The sequence below is a fragment of the Microtus pennsylvanicus genome, chromosome 21 (genome assembly GCF_037038515.1).
Source record: "Microtus pennsylvanicus isolate mMicPen1 chromosome 21, mMicPen1.hap1, whole genome shotgun sequence".
NCBI lineage: Eukaryota > Metazoa > Chordata > Mammalia > Rodentia > Cricetidae > Microtus > Microtus pennsylvanicus.
The window spans coordinates 29,803,307-29,816,642 of record NC_134599.1 but is presented as its reverse complement, the minus strand read 5'-3'; positions in this window follow the sequence as shown (position 1 = coordinate 29,816,642).

Here is a 13,336-nt window from a genome sequence, read left to right as displayed (position 1 = left end):
ATTTTTCTAGAGCCAGGTTCCTTGCTAACCCCATAATTGCTTCCTCAATCAAGATATCTCTTTCCTTGCTCTCATGTCTGTCCTTTCTCCATCTCCACTATCCCATTCCCTCAAGTTCTACTCAACCCTCCCCTTCTCCCCTCTTCTTCCCCCTCTCCCCTTCCTTCTACCACACTCCCATGCTCACAATTTTTCATGAGTTCTTGTCGGCTTCCAATTTCCAGATGTGTCTATCTATATGTTTTTCTTCGGGTTCACCTTATTACTTAGCTTCTCTAGGATCATGAAAGAAGTATAGGCTCAATGTCATTTGTTTATAGCTAGTATCCACTTATGAGTAAGTACATAACATATTCATTTTTTTGTGTCTGGGTTACCTCACTCAGGATAGTGCTTTCTAATTCCATCCATTTGCATGGAAAATTCAAGATGTCATTATTTTTTTTTATACCACTGAGTAATACTCACACTTTCTTTTTCAAGAAAAAATCTTACAATGAGTAGCAGGTGTGTGAAGAGTCCGGCAGATTGGATAATTCCTATACCTTTCCTTTCCTTACACATGTCTAAGGTACAGCTGTTTTCGTGACTCCCCCTAAATGTTCAAGCCTTCCGTCAACTGGATTTTCCTAAAGTTCTCCAACCAACACTGTATTTTCCTCTTTCCAGTCTCATTATGTTTTAGTTCTTGGTGCCCCAAGTTTGCACCCTCGATATAAACCATTAATATTCCAACTTTATGTCAGTCTGTATTCCACATTTCCTGGGATAAAATAAATAATCATTTTGAATTTGCTTAAATTATTTGTGTTTGAGAACAGAAAATAAACTGTATTGTGATTCTTGAACCACTGCTTGCTCATAACATAACCAGCACTGACTAAAAAAAATGTTTATGAATAAATGTATCTATGTATGTATGCATCGGTATGTATATAGGAATGAAATGCCTAGCAATTCAGCTATGATTTTTTTGTGTCATAGTTTCTCAACTTTAGATATTATTGATTTGTCTATATCTCATCAATAAAAAGAGATTTCTTTTTTCTTCTAGAAATTTTTAGTTAGTTAGTTAGTTTGTTTATTTATTTATCTAATGTGTATGATGTTTTGACTACATATATGTCTGTGCACCACATGTGTTCCTGGTGCCCATGGAAACCAAAAGAGGAAATAGTTCTCCTGGAACTGGAGTTACAGACAGTTATCAGCTACCCTGTGGATGAAGGGAATTGAACATGAGTCCTCTGGAAGAACAGCCAGTGTTTGCAACTAATGAGATGTTCTCCAGACCAACTTATTTATTTATTTTTTATTCCATTGAGGTTGTTATCATCTACATTAAACTACCCATACATTATAGCTAATTATGTAAATGCTTTTTAATATTCCCCCACTGGTTTGTCCTTATTCCTTTCACCTGAACCCTAATTAAGTGTCTTTGACCTAATTAACTTCCTTCTCTGGTCTCAAGTTACATCAGCAACTTTATGATGCTTTGGAGTTCTTTCTGTCTGGTGCTTTTCTTTGCCATGCAGAAAAATATCCTGGAACAGCTCTGCATGAAGTGCTTCGAGGTTTGAGGTTGCTTACCACAGCATTTTCTCCCCCAACACAAACCTTGTTAGGAGCCTTGAGAAGTCAGTCAGATTTGTACATGTTTCTATGCCACCTGATGCCATTTTACACTTATTCTTTGCATTCTGAAGTGCCGTTTTGTTAGATGTAAATACGTAGTTTTCTGCTCTCCCTTGTGGAAGCAGCAGCATTATTTAAATGTTGCTGTATGTTTTGAGAATTTGCTCTTTCCCATTTTCATCTCTCAGTGAATTTTTTACACATTTGATCATATCTTTCTCACAATTTTTCTGTCTTATTTTTAATGCTAAAGTAATCAAAGGCCAAGCACTATTGCTGCCCCTCCAGTTATCAATATATGTTTAGGTAAAGAAGGGTATTTTAAAATAATTTGGGGAAGATAATAGTTAAGATAATTAAATACCATTAACTTCAATAGGGAAATATTGTATTGAATCTGTTTCTTACCATGTCTTAAAATTGGACAAATTAAACAATATGGCAATAAAAGCATACAAGAGTAAGTTCTGTGCAAGATAATTCTGAATGCATGTTTTATTAAACTCCATATGCCTAATAAATTAAAGCATGTAGAGGATAATTTTAAGTAAAGCAACTAAATCAATTCTACATAATGACTGAAATATTTGTTTTCCAGTTTAATACAGCCTGTGTGGCTCCAGAATCAGTCAACCCCTTTCAGTAGTGATGTGCCGCAAGCAAAATCTAAAACTAGTGACTTTATCATTTCAAATTTAAAGATTAGTGTTTGAGTTGGTAGGCAGGTTGGAATAGCCTTTTAATCCTATGATTCCAGGGGCAGAGGCAGGCAAATCTTTATGGATTAAAGGACAAGCTTCTCTACACAGTGAGTTCCAATTTAGCCAGATTTACATAGTGAGGTCCTAAGTAGACAAACAAACATCACTGTTTTGGTTCTTCATGAATACCTGCTTACTTTGCTTGCCCACCAATTAGAACTTCACCTTGAACTTTATACTCCCCCTTTAAACTGATCAACATTTGTCTTGAAACTGTAATTTCAAGAAGCAAAACGACAATTCACTTTAGGTAGTCATTGGTTATGATTTTTTCATACTTCCTTGTCTTACAGTCTCTCTCTCTCTCTCTCTCTCTCTCTCTCTCTCTCTCTCTCTCTCTCTCTCTCTCTCTCTCTCTCTCATTCTTTCTATCCCTCCTTGTATTTGTACTTAACAACATCATAATGAAGAATCTCTGAGTCCTTTAGGTTCCTGAAGACATGCTACATTAAATCACTATCCTGAGCATCTCCATTGTTCAGTAAGCAGATCTTACAAGCAGGAGCCCAGGCTGCAAGCAGTGTTTTTAACAAGCATCTTAAGAGGAAAAGCCACATGGGACAAGTGATCTTTACTTTATGTTTTTATTAATTAAACTTATTCATTTATTTTAAATCCCAATACAGTCTCCCATTCTCTCAGCCCAACTCCCCTGAGCTCCCCCAATCCACTCCTCCTCTGTTTCTGTTCAGAAAGGGCCAGGCCTCCCATATAGGTCAACAAAGTGTGGAATATCAAGTTGAAATAGGACAAAGCTTGTTTCTGTGTATTAAAGATGAAGACTGCTTTCCCAAAATCCACTCAAAGCATTAGGTACAGATTCCTGCTACCACTGCTAGGATTTCCACAAGTATATCAAGCTATAGAACTGTCACACATATGTAGAAGGCCTAGGTTGGTCCCATGCAGGGTCCCTAGCTATTGGTTCAGACTCTGTGAGATCCTATAAGCCCAGGTTAGTTATTTCTGTGGCTTTCCTGGTGATGTCCTTGACAAACCTGGCTTGTACAATCTTTCCTCTCTTCAGCAGTATTCCCTGAGTCTGGCACAATGCTTGTCTCTGGGTCTCTGCATCTGTTTCCATTAGTTACTGGAGGAAGGTGTTCAGGGACGCAAATACCAAATCAAGTGATGGCCAGCATTTATTGCCCACTTATACTTTGATCAAAACTAACCTTTCTGTGTGGATTAGCTGACTTCTCCACAGCAAGCCTTTTGATCAAGCTGTTTCCACTGCATGGTCTATTGTTCAAATGAGTTTGTGCAGGATAATGGCTGATCTCTGGAAATTTACATACTATAGAGTAGCAAAACCAGTTGATAAAATACTAGTCTGGCTCCCATATTTTTTATATAATATTCTCATGACTGACTATTAAAGCAATATTTTGACCAGTGATACTAATAGTCAAACCACGAAGAAAGTAGGTAGTCTTAATTAAAAAGAGACAGAAACACTGTTTTGGGAACTTATTAACATACATAATTTATTCATTGATTATTCCTAGACCTTCAGTAATACCATGCCCCTAAAAGGCCATCTGTTATGTTGCCCAAAGAATCCCCTGTTCTCAGCATGGAATACTGACTTTCCTCAATTCTGCAGTTAAAGTTGAGTTAATCACAGTGTGTGATGGCAACCATATCCCAAGAAACAACTCAACTTGACTTTTGTACATAGTTTAGGAAATTTGCGAGAGTTACTGGAAGTTTCTGGTCTTAGGATTTCAGGTATCCTTCAACATCACCTAGCAGAGCTGTGAAAGACTGTACTTGAACACCAGACAAGTGCCAAGATTTAGTCGCAGCTCTTTGTAACACTAGAACATTTGATATTTCCGTGTTAAGTTTGTGCCTTTGGGAAACAAGACATCCCTGACCATCTGCCTACAAGTGGTTCTGTCTTCTATTCTTCTCCCATTTTCCTAAATCACAGACTGTTCTGATATGCAAAGTCTCTCTGTGTTCTTTGAGTGTAACACCACATGTTCCTTGACTCAAGCTTTGCCTTCCGTAGGAAATTTCTGCCTCCATGTACAAATATGCTCTTGGTCAATTGGACCAACGTAGAAGGTTTGTTCCTGTGGGATACTTCCATGCAAATTCTTGCCTACAGACAGTGTCTCTCGCCTCCTGACTTCTGCAATATTTGTAACACCTGTGTTAGTAAAATTATAACGCTTAGTGAATTATATTTGTGATAATTATTTTCCCACACTGTGGAAAAACTCACACACACACACACACACCACATTATTCATCTCTGAGCGCCACAAACAGCATAAAGTATGTAACTAGGTTGACAACAAAGGTAAAAATGTTACAATAGGTACAACTTGCTATATGTAGCATTCAAGCTTTGATAAGCTTCTGGAATTCTCCCTTTTGTATTCATCCACTGTCCTAAACCTCAGACCGTGGACAGAGTCAGTCTTCTTAGCTATAATAAAAGCAGTATTCTATAATGTTTCAAATTAAGCATATTAAAAACCTGACTCCTTATGTTCTAGTCTCCTCAGTAGGCTTAATCTCATCAAATGACTCATTTTTTCTCCTAACATCTCAAGCTAAAGTCCTAGATTCATCTTTAGCTTCTTTCTACTTTTCAAACCTTTATGGCATTCACTAGCTATTCTCTTTAGATGTTTTTTGAATGATGCCTAAATTCTAACAGTCTCTCACCACTTTCATTATCATCGTTGACCTAGATAGGATTTCTATTGCTGCAAGGAAACACCATGACCAAAAGGAAGCTAGGGAGGAAAGGGTTTACTTGGCTTGCATTTCCACATTGTAGTCTGTCACTGAAGGAAATCAGAAGAGGAACTCAAACAGAGCAGGGACCTGGAAGCAGAAACTGATGCAGAGGCCATAGAGGAGTGTTGCTTACTGCCTTGCCCTCCATGGCTTGTTCAGCCTGCTTTCTTATAGAACCCAGGACCACCAGCCGGGGGTGGAACCACCGGCAGTGGGATGAGTCCTCCTCCTTCAATCAGTCATGAAGAAAATCCCCTATAGCTGGATCTTATGGAGGAATATTTCAAATTGAGGCTCCCTCTTTTCAGACGACTCTAGCTTGTGTAAAATTGACATAAGACTAGCCACACAATTATCTTTATTCAAGAAGCCATTATCCTATGTGTCACGACTTCAGTGACCTCTTGTGCACTGTCTAGTATCTGCAAGTCTCTCTCCCTGTGCACAGTTCACTCTCCCCATAGAAGCAGAGTATGCTTGCTCAATTATAGCCTAGATTTCTTAAAACTCTCCAGTGGTCTTATGCTGTACTTAAGTAAAAGCCAATGTCCTCCAAAGCTCTATCCAGTCTAGTTATATCCTGTCAGTTACTTCCCACCACTAAGTTCTACTGATCTGACAACTATACTATTCTTCTTACTTACTATAAACAAATGCAGATGTGTCTCCACTTCTGGTAATTTATCCAACATAACTCCTTTTTTAAGAATTGTTTTCACACAAATACCTGCATAGCCCACTCCTTTATTTGTTGTGAGTTTTGTTCAACAGCAAACTCTTAAATGAGGGAGACCATCACTTCTCTATAAAACTAAACTCCTGCAATCCTTTATTCCCTCTAAAATATTTCTTATTGACATTTCTTTCTTATCATTTTTCCTTTCCTTGAAAGGGTTTTTTTTTCTCACATAGTATATCTTTAATAGGATTTTCTCTTCTTCTCCTCCTCCCAATTCTTCCTCAGGTCATTTCCCATTTGGATCCATTCTTCTGTCTCTCATTGGAAAATAAATAGGCAGAAAGGGCCTATTTATTTCTCAAAGTTCCTTGCCTTATCCTGTCTGAGGAGTGGATAGGGGGTGAGGCAGGGGAGGTGGAAGGAATGGGAGGAGGGAAGGGAGTAGGGACTGGGATTGTCTGTTAAATGAAAAAGAGATAGTTTTTTTAATTTTAAATAAAAGAATAAACAAAAAGAAAATAAATAGGCTTCTAATGTATAATAATAAAATAAAATTAGATAAAACAAAAAATTACACATTGGAACTGGACAAAAAACAATGAGTCCAAGAGAAGACAAAAGAAAGAGAGATCCACTTGCATACACATGTAGTGGTATATTATTTATATTTTGATAAATAAATCTTGCTTGAAGACCAGAGGCAAAGCTAACGCCACTAGAAGTCAGGCAATAGTGGTACACACCTTTAATTCCAAGATTTGGGAGAAAAGGCCATTCAACTTTTTATTAGACCAATTAGGTGCCTTAGGCAGGCAAGGAGAAACAACACTACATCTTTACATAGTTAAACAAATGTAGCAAAAAAAAACCCAACATATCTATAAATAGTCAAAGAAATATTCTATTGTGGAATATTATTTTAAGGTATGTTACATTTCTTCTTATTGCTCTTGTTTACATTGTGAAAACATGCTCCATTTGCTTGATTAAATAAAATTAACCTGTGGTCATGAGACTGAGTCAGCAACTAATTGACAGGAAGTGGTAGGGAGGAACCAAATATAGTGAGTGTTCTTAAAAGGGAGAGGAGCAAATGGTCTCCTGGGATTGTTTTTCTTGTTTTTTCAACCCTTCAGAAGATTTGAGCATGAGAGAGAGTTAGCTACTTGTAGTTCAGACTCTAAGCTGGCACAATTTCACCTCAACCTTTGAATCCTTAGTCCTATGGAAGAGTAGAGATTTAGATAGTTTCCTTTAGTGGCTTTAAGAGAACCAGTGCCTAAGGGAACACAATTCCCTCTGGCTGAGGCCCTTGTAGCCAAACCACTGCTGGTTGCAATGGCGTTGCAGTTGCTGATTAGGACAACAGTTGCTTAAGGGGCAGCGACTAAATTGGGTTAAAAGACATTTTGGCATTCCAACATGGGGCTAGAGTAAAAGAAAATCCAGCAGCTTTCTATTCCGTAACAGTAAATTGTGGAAGGAAGATTCCATTTCCTTCACTTCAAGGGACAAAGAATTCCATGGAACACATGAGTCTGATGGTTAAGGTACAGCAGTCTCACTGACCTCAGAAATAGATGCCAGTTTATATTAATAGTCTGACGGTATAGTAAAGGGAAATATCTCGACACACCTGTGTTTAAAAAATTCAAGAAAAATGTAAAATAATTTTAACCAAGCAATTAGCATTGAGTAGCCAACTAGGTATTAATATATTGCTGGAATCCAGGTTACTGGAAGAGAGATGCATGGTGTTAGAGAACTTTCTAAGAACCTATGGAAGTGTCATGTGTGAACATACTTTAAATGTTCAGAGTATGACAACCATTTATCACAACACAAATCAAGCCAGAGCTTTGTCATCATTTTAAATTCTCATGTCTTCTTACTTAATTACCATCCCTATCAAGGTTATAAATATCACAGAAAAAAATAAAGCTTAATGAAAGAACTAGTTCATAAGAAGCAGGAAAAAATCTACTACCTATGCTGTACTCTCAACAGTAGTAAAAGCAGATTAAGAGTTATACGAAACTACACCAAGAAGCATAAAATTTAGTGATACATCATTTCAACATCATGTCCATTTAGCAGAATAATAGTATTGGGTTCCCCCCAGGACCTATATAATCCAACACTACAAATTTTGGCCTCTTTAACTATGACAGGTTGGAATGATATTTAAATCAATCAGAAAGTACTTGAATACTGTTGGTGATATTATCTCAACTTTGATCATATACTATTCATAATAGGCTATTCATTGTGGTAGCTTGCAGAGTTCATAGCTGCATGAGACTGAAGATTATTTCTTTCTTTGTGCATAATACATTCTAGTACCATGAAAGCTAGTCAGCTGAGTTGAAGTTTCCAATTAAGTAGCAGCTTGATTTCTCAAGTTTTGTGACTCAAGAATGTGGTGTCTTTAACTATAGGTTCTTAAGAGGGAACAGAAAGAGCATAAGATCCAGAAGTGGTGATAACATCAAGGAAATTGTTGTCCAGACATAACGGGGCGGTTTCACGTATGAATTCACAGTGATTATGAAAGCGTACATAAGATCTGCACAGGCTCCAGACAGGCAATGTCTCACCACCAGCTGAGGAGTTATTGGCATGTAATAGCTTATATAAGAGGGAGAGTTAATTTTCCTTAATGATGTAACCACTGATATATGCGCCATAGCCAGAGTAGGCCACACACACAAGACTTGTTGTGAAATATTAGTTTACCTACATAAGGATGTGTTACATTTGTTTAATTATATAAAGACATCTTGCTGTTGAACTTCACCAGTCTAAGGCACCTGATTACTCCACAGAACTGGATTATGATGTAAAGCACAAGAGGATTTTTAATATACAAACTCATTTGGACCACTTCTCCAGCACACCAACACAGTGGGTGAGGGAAGTGCAGTGTTCAGTCCAGGGAAGGGAGAGCTTTTAAAGGGGAAACACCATAAGGAGGGGGCTGCATGTCCTGTCATCTTGGAATTGGGTAAGGAGGGCATAGAGTAAGGTAGTTTCTAAAATCATTGGTCAGTTTTGGGGATGAAAACCCTAACAAAGAACCAGCAATAACTGACAAGGTATTTTCAAGGACAGGATGCCTCCTAGAAACATCTGGAGCTCATTATGGCCCTGCTCCCTTGCTCCTTAATTGGCTATTTTCTGGGTATCTGTTCAAATTCAACTATCACAGCACATTTCTGAAGTTGAGATCAGCTCCTGCTCATTATATGGCTTCAGATGAAGCCCCTTCTCTAAAATGGAGTTTGTAAAGTCAGATTCTCACAATACATGGGGTTAGTGGGCAAACTAGGAGGAGGAATATAGGAGAGAGAGAGAGAGAGAGAGAGAGAGAGAGAGAGAGAGAGAGAGAGAGAACAAGGGAGAAAAGAGGGAGATGCCTGGCGCCAGCCAATCAGCCACAGAGGAAGCAGTAAAGTAGGGCATAGAGAACAAAAGAAGGTAAAAAGTCCTGAGGTAAAATATAAAAGAAGAAAAACAGGGTGAATTAGTAAATTAATTCATAAGAGCCAGTAGGACATGAGTGAGGTGTGGCTGAGCATTCATAACTAAGAGTAAGTCTCCATGTCATGATTTGGGGGCTGACGGTCTGAGGAAGCCTGTTATAAAGACTAGTTGGGCAATGCAAATTTGACTCAGGGGAAAAACTAAAAAAAATACACATAGAAGAATTTTCAGAGTTGATTAGGAAGGGATAGGAGGGTTGGAAGGGTGGTTATGGAAAGGGATTGGCAAAGGGTCATGAGCATGCATAAAAGACATTTTTAAAATTCTCAAAGAATTAATAAAATACTGTTTAAGGGAAAAGATTAAAGCTTTATTACTGTACTATTTGACATATTAATTCCGTAAATCATGTTACTTCTAGAATATAACACAAGAAAATTCTAGGGAGTTACTGAATTGTCTTGGTATAGGATGAGGCAGAGATTAATCCTATGGAATGAATTTAAGTGAAAATAAAAACTGAAAACTAAGTAGACTGCAATTACATTGATGAAGCAGGCCTGTTAATTATTATTAATTCATATTCATAGAGAATAAATATGATGTTCTTTTTTATTTATTTATTAAAGATTCTGCCTCCTCCCTGCCACCGCTTCCCATTTCCCTCCTCCTCCCCGATCAAGTCCCCCTCTCTCGTCAGCCCGAAGAGCAAACAGGATTCCCAAGTCCAAGGACCACCCACCTCCATCCAGGTCTACTAAGGCTCACTCATATTTGGTTTCTAGCCACAAATAAAGGACATTGAGCCTATAATTTGTGATCCTAGAGAAGCTAAATAAGAGGGTGAAACCAAAGAAAAACATATAGGCATCCTCCTGAATATTAACCTTCATCAGGCGATAAAAGAAGACAGAGACCCACATTGGAGCACAGGACTAAAATCTCAAGGTCCAAATCAGGAGCAGAAGGAGAGAGAGCATGAGCAAGGAACTCAGGACCACGAGGGGTGCACCCACACACTGATGTTCTTTTCATTATGATTCTTTCTATATAAAACTTAGCTTTTAACATCTGAGGCATCATCTTATGAAACACTCCATACTGGGACTTAATTATCTTCCTATAAAATATCAGATTTCACATTCCAGGAAACGTTTACTCCTATTTCCTCCTCTACCAAGGAGAACAAGGTGCCCACACCTTAAATATAGCTTCCCAATAAAAGAAAAGAACACTTTGAGGAAATGTGCATTTATGTTAACAGCTATTAATTGATCCCAGTGAGTTGAATAAATGAACCCACCTGTTCAAAGCACTTTGTATGAATGTCACTGAACTCAATTGTATAGTGGTTCGCAGTTCTGTGAGATATATTAAAACATTCTCACAAAAACAGTTAAATACTAATGCCAATCCAAACTTTTTAAGAGAAGAGGGTCCATAAGACTAGGGTAACCAGAGCTATGATTTTCTCTACTGTTCAAATCACACAAAGGCTGTTAAGTTTCATTCCCACTGCCATATTATGCTAAAGTAGGTGCCAATTTTGTCATGTGTATAGAATATGTGACCTAAAAAACTTCCCTAACTTAACAAACATTAGAGAATTCACTGTGAAGAAAAGGTAAAGTTATCCTCATTTTTAAAAAGGAAAATATAGACCCATGGTATACATTACAAAACACAAGATAAAACAGCCCAAACCATGTGAAATAGGATAACATCAATATTACCTGGGGACATTAGAATAAAATTCATGATTCAGATTTGAAAAGTTAGAATTCTTAGAATAAAGTTGAAGATAATAAGAAGCAAAGAAATTTACATGAGCTACTGAGGGTATCATAGTTAAGAATAACTACTCTGTTATATTTTGATATCTGATAAAATTTAAAGTGCATGGTCATATGATATAGAAGATGTACTCTTGTGTTTCTCTCCATTCACATGACTTGATTAATATGATTATAAACACACATGTCCAGTAAATTTATACGATGAAGTAACTGGATTTTATTAGACACCAAATAACTTGTGGTATATTCTCTTACAATATGTACTAAAGTCATACAAAACAAATACACTGTTATATCTATCATGGTCAAAGTGGTCAACTCTTGGAATTATAAAAGGAATTAAAAATAGCAAGACACACAATAATACAAGTAGAACTACCTCACATCAATAAAGCTTAAAAAATAAGAACCAGTACATATTATTTAAGGAAGCATGTGTAATTGGTAAAATTACAAATAAAAACAAAAAAAATCTTATATATCTAGTCAGGATGCGAAAGAATATTACATCTTTGGGGGGCTATGAGAATGTCATTTCTTGATCTGTGGGGATACATTAACATTGTTCAATGTACTCTCCATGTGACAGTATAGTCATATATTGTAGACTTACTGCTATCATAGAGGCAAAGAATTGATCATGTTTTGAAAACATGAGAGAAATTTGTTGATATCTCTCACTGTGAAAACGTCAGGTACTACATATATGTAAGCTGACAGAGTTAAAAAAGCCTTGCTAGTGAATGAACGCACTGCCTACAACTATCCATTGTGAAATGAGCAACACCTGCTCTTTGGACCTTCTTGTATTCTTTTAGTTTACAATGGCACCAAGAATATTATCATTCACCACAACTATAGATACAAAATATAATTTAGGTGAAAGGTGATTTTTATAGATTATTAATTTGACATTCTGCAATCATGTAACTCAAAATTTCTTCTCTATTATGCTTTGCTTACTTATATGAATAGACCACGGCAAAGGACATATGGGAGTTGGTTTGGTACGAGCTTCCTAGATAGCTTTGAATAATTAAAAATTTAAGATTTTATACAATTAAGACATTTGAAAAAGTCAGTTCTAATAAGTTTTAGCTTCTCATAGGCTACCCATCCAGAGATCAGAACACAGCATTTTAGTCTAGTGAAATAAAACTAAATTGCAAAGTACTGGAAGAAAAGGTCACTGCACACTTCTCCCTCTAAGAAATTAAATATTTACAACATAAAGCATGTTTTAAGACACACAGGATTTTCTTATTTGGCTAAACGACCTTTAAATGGAAAGCTGGTGTGACTTTCCTAGCATTTGTAGAGTCTGCAAAGTTCATGAAAATAACCTGAAATGTGAAACACTAGAAATTGATCCCAAAGCTTGGTAGATGAAGTAACTGGAAAATGTGAAGCAGATGCAAACTATCAGCATTGACAGAAGCACAATTGACAGGAATATGGTAATCCAAGAGAACATGGACAATTTAATCAAGACAGATTCTTCATGAGAGGCTTTGTCTATGCAGGAACAATAAATACTATTTAAATTACTTTCACTTTCAGTTTCAAGATAGTATAAGAGGAAATAATAAGTATTTTAATTATTCTATGTTTGTTTTGCCATGTATGTTATAATGAGTTTCTTTGAGTAAATCTGTTTCCAGATGTAGTAAAAAATGATGAGAAATCTTTGTCTGGAAATCAATTCAGCATATTCTACAGTTGAAGACATATTCAAGTAAGGAGATTCATAGACTAATAATCAGTTAGGATGGAGTGGGTTATTAGAAACTTACACACAATTTGTACATATTAGTAACAAATATATCACATATCATAAATATTGTCTTATCCTATACCTAGGATCGGGTCCCTGTAATGTGTTTTCCAGCTTAAGACTCAGTTAAGTATGTCTAATATTAGATTCTGTGACTGAAGGACAGAGCTTTCAAAGAATCTTGAGGTGAGTACAAATACCCTCTTTGGGGAGGCCTGTGGGTCCTGTTTGGCACGATTTTCTAAAGTGCAGCAACATTTGTATAATTACTTAGTGTAGATAGCTCTTTGAATGATTTCTCCAAATGATTTTTCTCATTGGACTGCACCTTCTTCCCCAGTGGCAAGAATGAATTTATTTCATAGGGGTTTTTAACGCAGTTACTTTCTTTGCATTAAGTAGTTTACCTAAACAGTCAAAGGCTCCTGAATGCCTAAATTCCACCTTT